A 7,197-nucleotide genomic window follows, 5' to 3' on the forward strand; every position below is an offset into this window, starting at 1 on the left:
GCAAAGAGTCGGACACGACTGAGTGACTGAACTGAACTCTGTGTATTCTTGCCACCTCTTCTTAATATCTTCTGCTTCTGTTAAGTCCATACCATTTCTGTCCTTTATCGAGCCCATCTTTGCATGAAATGTTCCCTTGGTGTCTCTAATTTTCTTGAAGAGATCTCTAGTCTTTCCCATTCTATTGTTTTCCTCTATTTCTTTGCATTGATCACTGAGGAAGGCTTTCTTATCTCTCCTTGCTATTCTTTGGAACTCTGCATTCAGATAGATATGGATTTCCTTTTCTCCTTTGCCTTTCACTTCTCTTCTTTCTCAGCTATTTGTAAGGTCTCCTCAGGCAACCATTTTGCCTCTTTGCATTTCTTTTTCTTGGGGAAGATTTTGATCACGGCCTCCTATACAATGTTACAAACCTCCATCCATATTTCTTCAGGCAATCCATCAGATCTAATCCCTTGAATCTATTTGTCACTTCCACTGTATAATCATTAGGGATTTGATTTAGGTCATACCTGAATGGTCTAGTGGTTTTCCTACTTTCTTCAATTTAAGTCTGAATTTAGCAATAAGGAGTTCATGATCTGAGCCACAGTCAGCTCCTGGTCTTGTTTTTGCTGATTGTATAGAGCTTCTCCATCTTTGGCTGCAAAGAATATAGTCAATCTGATTTCAGTATTGACCATCTGGTGATGTCCATGTGTAGAGTCATCTCTTGTGTTGTTGGAAGAGGGTATTTGCTATGACCAGTGCATTTTCTTGGCAAAACTCTGTTAGCCTTTGCCCTGCTTCATTTTTGTACTCCAAGGCCAAAACTTGGAGGGATCTCTTGACCCTACTTTTGCGTTCCAGTCCCCTATGATGAAAAGGACATCTATTTTAGCGTTAGTTCTAGTAGGTCTTCATAGAACCATTCAACTTCAGCTTCTTTGGCCTTAGTGGTTGGGGTATTGGATTACTGTGATAAAATTATATGTCAATAAAATGGACAACCTAGAAGAAATAAACAAATTTCTAAAAATACACAACCTCCCAAGACTGAACTAGGAGAAAGAGAAAATATGATCACACAAATAACCAATAATGAAATTTTTAATATTTATTTACTTATTTGAGTATTTAATTATTTTTTGTGGGGGCTTATTTGTGGCATGGGGGCTTAGTTGCTCTGCAGTATGTGGGATCTTAGTTCCCTGACTAGTGTCCGCTGCACTGCAAGGCAGATTCTTAGCCACTGGACTACCAGGTAAGTCCCACAATAATGAAATAGAATCAGGAAAACAAACAAACAACCGGCAAACAGAAGTCCAGGGCCAGATAGCTTCACAGGTGGTCCTCTACACATTAGAAAGTATCTCTCCTTCTCAAGTTATTTCCAAAAAAATTGCATAGGAAGGAATGCTTCTGAGCTCATTCTACAAGGCCAATGTTGTACTGATACCAAAACTAGACAAAGATATCACCAAAAAAGAAAATTACAGGCCAATCTCACTGATGAACATAGATGCAGAAATCCTCAACAAAACACTAGCAAACTAAATTCAAAAATACATGAGAAGAATCATACACAGTGATCAAGGGTACTTTATCCCAGGGATGCAGGGATGTCTTTATATCCACTAACAATTAATATGATATGCCACATTAGCAAACTAAAGAATAAAAATCATATGATCCTCTCAGTAGATCCAGAAAAAGGTTTTGACAAAATTCAACAATGATTTATGATTTAACCAACCCTCAGCACAGTGGGTATAGAGAGAACATATCTCAACATAATAAAAGCCATATATGTCAAACCCACAGCTACCATCATACTCAGATGCAAGCACTTCCTCTAAGATCAGGAACAAGACAAGGATGCCCAGTCTCATTACTTTTCTTCAACATAAAGTTGAAAGTCTTAGCCACAGCAATCAGATGAGAAAAAGAAAGAAAATGAATCCAAATTGGAAATAAAGAAGTAAAACTATTACTCCCTGCAGATGAAATGACACTATATATGGAAAATCTTAAAGGTGCCACCAAAAAACTACTAGAGGTCATCAGTGAAATCAGTAAAGTTTCAGGATACAAAATTAATATATAAGAATCAGTTATACTTTATATTCTAACAGCAAACTATCAGAAAATAAGAAAGCAATCCTATTTACAATTTACATCAAAAGGAATAAGAAGCATAGGAATAAATCTAAGGAGATAAAACACTTTTATTCAGGAAACTAAGAGACACTAATGAAAGAAACTTGGAAGACAGCACAAACGGATGGAGAGGCACACTGTGTTCATGGAGGGATTAATATGGTTAAGATGCCCATTCTACCGAGCAATCTACAGATTCAGTGCAACACCTAGCAAAATGCCAATGGCAATTTTCACAGAACTAAAATTACCCTAAAATTTGTTTGGAAACATGAAAGACCCCAAACAGCCAAAACAATCTTGAGAAAGAACAAAGCTGGAGGAACCAGGCGCCCTGATTTCAAACTATACTACAAAGCTACAGTAACCAAAAAAGTTTGATACCAGCACAAAAAGAGACACGTAGATCAGTGCAGCAGAATAGAGCCCAGAGACAAACTCACGCTTTTATGGGCAGTTAGGCTTTGTCATAGGAGGCAAGAGTATGCAGTGAAGAAAAGATAGCCTCTCCTATAAATGGTGTTGGGAAAACTGGATAGTTACATGCAAAAGAATCAAATTGAAGCACCTTTTCCTACACTATATATTAAAAAAAAATGGATTAAGGGGCTTCTCTGATGGCTCAGTTGGTAAAGAATCTGCCTGCAATGCAGGAGACCCCAGTTTGATTCTCGGGTCAGGAAGATCTGCAGGAGAAGGGATAGACTACCCACTCCAGTATGCTTGGGCTTCCCTTGTGGCTCAGCTGATAAAGAATCCACCTGCAATGCTGGAGACCTGGGTTTGATCCCTGGGTTGGAAAGACCCCCTGGAGAAGGGAAAGGCTACCCACTCCAGTATTGTGGCCTGGAGAATTCCATGGACTGTGTAAATTCCATGGATTAAAGACTGAAGTGTAAGACCTGAAAACGGAAAACTTCTACAAGAATACATAGTCAGAATGTTCCTTGACATAGGTCTTTAGCAGAAATTTTTTTTTTGATATGTCTCCTCAGGCAAGGGTAACAAAAGCAAAAAGAAACAAATGAGGTCACATCAAACTAAAAAATTTTTGCACAGTGATGGAAACTTATCAACAAAATGAAAAGGCTGCCTACTGACTGGGAGAAGATATTTGCAAACAATATATCCAATAAGGGGTTAATATTCCAAAATATACAAAGACTTTATACCTCTGAATAGCAAAAAAGCAAGCAGCGTGGTTGAGAAGCAGGAAGAGGATCTGAATAGACATTTTTCCAGTGAGGACATGCAAATGGACAAGAGACGCAGGAAAAGATGCTCATCTCTGATCATCAGAGACACGCAGATCAAAAGCACAACCAGACACCACCTCACACTTGTCAGAATGCCTATCATAAAAAAGACAACAAATATCAGTGTGGGTGAGAATGTGAAGAAAAGGGACCCTCCTACATGTTGATGGGGGTGTCAGTTTGTGCAAATGCCACAGAGAAGTGCAGGGAAGGTCCTTTAAAAATTAGAATATGATCCAGGAATTCTACTCCTCCGTATTTATCTAAAGAAAAAGAACACTTAATTCGAAAAGGCACATGCACCCTTGTGTTTATTGCAGCATTATTTACAATAGTCAAGTTATGGAAGCAACTCAAGTGGTCACCAACAGATGAATGGATAAAGAGCGTGTGGTGTGTATGTGTGTGTTTGTGATGGAATATTACTCAGCCGTAAAAAAGAATGAAAACTTGCCATTGGCCACAGTATGGAAGGACCTTAGGGATATTTTGCTAAGTAAAAGAAGGCAGACAGAGAAAAACAAATATCATGTGATTTTGCTTATATGTGAAATCTAAAAAACAAATGACCAAACATAACAAAAGTGAAGCAGAGTTATAGACACAAAGAACAAGCAAGTGGTTTCCAGGGCTGGGGAGGTGGGCAGAGGAGAGAAAGAGTTGAGGGAGATTAAGAGGTACAAATTTCTGGTTGCAAAATAAATGGGTTGCAGTATGAAATGTAGGGGTTTCCCAAGGTGGCTCAGCAGTAAGCAATCTGCCTGCCAGTGCAGGAGACCCAGGTTTGATCCCTGGATCAGAAAGATCCCCTGGAGAAGGAAATGGCAACCCACTCCAGTATTCTTACCTGGAAAATCCCACAGACAGAGGAGCCTGGTGGGCTACAGTGCATGAGGTTGCAAAGACTTGGACATGACTGAGTGACTAAATAACAACAACGAAATGTAGGGTGTTGGGAATATAGTCAATAACTATGTAGTATCTTTGTGTGGTGACAGATTGTAACTAGGCTTATCATGGTGATCAGTTTGAAATATAGAAACATCGATCACTATTTTGTGTTAACAGGAATTAACATAGTGCTGTAGGTCAATTGTATTTCAAAAACAAACAGGCTCAAGGATAAGTGATCAGGTTGGTGGTTACCCAAGGTGAGCGGGGAAAGGGGATTGGATGAAGGTGGTCTAAAGGTACAAACAGTCATAAGACAAATAAGTACTAGAGATGTAATGGACAACATGAGAAGCATGTTAACCCTACTGTACATTATATAATGGAAGTTCTTTAAGAATAAATCCTAAGAGTTCTTATCACAAGGAAACTTGTTTTCTGTTCCTTTTTTTTTTTTTTTTGCCTTCTGTACTTTTATTATCATCGTACTCTTTGCATCAAGTTGCATAACAATGATAGTAGGTTTCTTTTTAAAGCTTAGTATTAAATATTAAGTATCTTTCCCCACTTTAATTTTACACTACTCTGCCAAGAAAAAAAAATTAAAACTCAAGTTATCTGAAGCCTGGACACACTTCCATGACTAGCCAGGCGGGGTCAAAGTTGGTGGCTTTGTCCTTCCTGCTTTGTGAGCAGGCCCAGGCCCTAGAAAGATGGGACCAGGTTATAACTGTTTTTGAAAAGTATGCTGCAAAAATGGATGGCCTGTTATAAGCCAGGTTACAAAATCAGGTCAGAGGTGAGGGAGGGACAGTTTCTTCCAGAAACAGAATTTCTGAAGTCCCAGTCCATCGCTTTTCCCCAGAATGGTGGGAGGAGGCGTCAGAGCTCATGGTGAGCTTCACAGCCCAGTCTCTGGGAGGGGACAGCAGGTGCCTGGCCAAGGGGGCGGCCGGGGGGAGGGTGGCCACGCCTGCTCTCCCCCACCTTTCTCAGGGAGGAAATGGAGAGTTTATTGCCCAGTGAGTGTGAAGTGGGCTGAAGCTTGGTCGGTACAGAATTCTCTAAGAAACAGACAACTCAGACTCTTCCTCTCACTTAAGCAAAGAAGTTATTTTAAAAGTGCTTGGGAAGTTCTCTTGCACCCTTGGGGGGCGGTTCAGAGGAGAGAGTCATCAGTACAGCCCCCTTCCAAGCTGTATTGGAACTCCTGAAGATTGGAGACACCATAGAAGAGGGTGAAGGCAGCTTCCACTACCAGGACATGGAGGATCTGATGAGACTGGAAGCATATGTCGAATTTTCCAGGGAAGAAGTGCTCGGGAACGCGTGCGGCATAGAGGCCGACTCTGGTGATGTACATCAGAGCCATGCGGAGGAACCAGCCGTCTGGCCCACCATGGTGGCCTTGATGAAGTCCTCTGTGATTGTAAACTGCGTGGTAGGCATGATGCCACTCAAGCTAAGCCCCGGGAACACTCCTGCTCTTGTCTGTTGGTGCTTGGGAGTGGTGAACCAGTCCCACTGTGCCACGATGATGGCAGAGATGCCCAGAACACAGACGACGGATGCAGATGAGCCGTGGCTGTGGGGAGCAGTGGAGGGAGTAGTAGAGCCAGGGTCCAAAGTTCCCCATAATCAGTAGGGCAATCCCTGCATAATCCAGTTCTGAGAAAGTCCGAGAGACTGTCCCTGAATGACAGCAGATGGTGTGAAAGAGCCAGGAGAAGCTGAGGCAGAGCACCGCTCCCAGGAGGAACATCCCAAACACCACCTTCTCCTGAAGGGGGAGCCATGAAGTACATGTTTGGTCTGAGTGTGGTCAGGATTCCCAGAAAGAGAAACAGCGCAAAACCAAGCAGGAGGGTCCAGATGTTGCCAGTCTCCGTGTAGATGCAGAAGATGCTCTTGAAGCAGGCCCAGGAGGAGGGAATGGGTGGCCAGTGGCCGTGCAGCGGGTAGTTGTTGTCCTTCATCCAGTCCAGAGCGCGTCATATGGGATGGCCCTCCAGCACCCCTCCCAGACCTCGTGCACAAGCTCTCCTCCTTCTGCATGGCATGGTGGGCCTGCAGGGGCCCACACCTCCTCCCCCGCCTCCTGAGGCTCTGGGTATGCCTGCTCCTCTTCAGCTTTGGTTGGGTTCTGATTGCCCACTTGCCCGTCTTCTCTACCCGGGCTCCCAGCTCTGCCAGCTCCACTGTGTCAGCTGCCCTGTTGCTGGTAGGAGCCCTGCTGCCCTGGGCCACCAAGGGTCCCTTGTGAGATGACATCTGGCTGGTGCCTCAGAGCCCTCCGGCTTCAGCTTGGGGAAAGGGTGGGGTCTCTCAGCCCTAAGGGGCAGAGAGCTCCCTGTGGTGGGAGACAGGCGGGCAGAGGGCTTTACTGGGGGCTGTGCACCCAGCGCTACATCCTGCATTGCTGGAGACAGCCTGCGGCTGGGCCTTTTTTCTATTTCTTTAATTGTGTCTGTATGAGACATAAGAGATGTGGGTTCGATTCCTCAGTGGGGAAGATCCCCTGGAGGAAGGCATGGAAACTCACTCCAGTATTCTTGCCTGGAGAATCCCATAGACAGAGGAGCCTGGCGGGCTACAGTCCACAGGATTGCAAAGAGTCAGATATGACTGAGCGACGAGCACACACACACGCATGAGATGACGGTGGTCACTAAACTTACCGTGATGATCATTTCATGGTCACAGAAGTCAGGTCAGTCCGCTGCACTGATCTGACCATGGTCATAAGCCAGACCATGCTGTGAACCTGGCTCTTGTTTGTTCGGAGAATCTGCTCTCTCCCTCTGGAATGTCCACAAATCACCCCAAAATATCCAGGCCCAAGCACCCTCACGACCACGTCATTCTACATGCCACTGGCTCTTCTACGTACACTGTGAGGGCAGGACGT

The 7,197-nt window shown here is 43.7% G+C and overlaps 1 pseudogene; it reads right to left on the reverse strand.

Moving 5' to 3' along the window:
• Window positions 1-5,448: 5,448 nt before the first annotated feature.
• Window positions 5,449-6,660, reverse strand: LOC101111417 (adiponectin receptor protein 1-like; annotated as a pseudogene).
• Window positions 6,661-7,197: the final 537 nt, after the last annotated feature.

This window comes from Ovis aries, chromosome 1 (assembly GCF_016772045.2).
Source record: "Ovis aries strain OAR_USU_Benz2616 breed Rambouillet chromosome 1, ARS-UI_Ramb_v3.0, whole genome shotgun sequence".
NCBI lineage: Eukaryota > Metazoa > Chordata > Mammalia > Artiodactyla > Bovidae > Ovis > Ovis aries.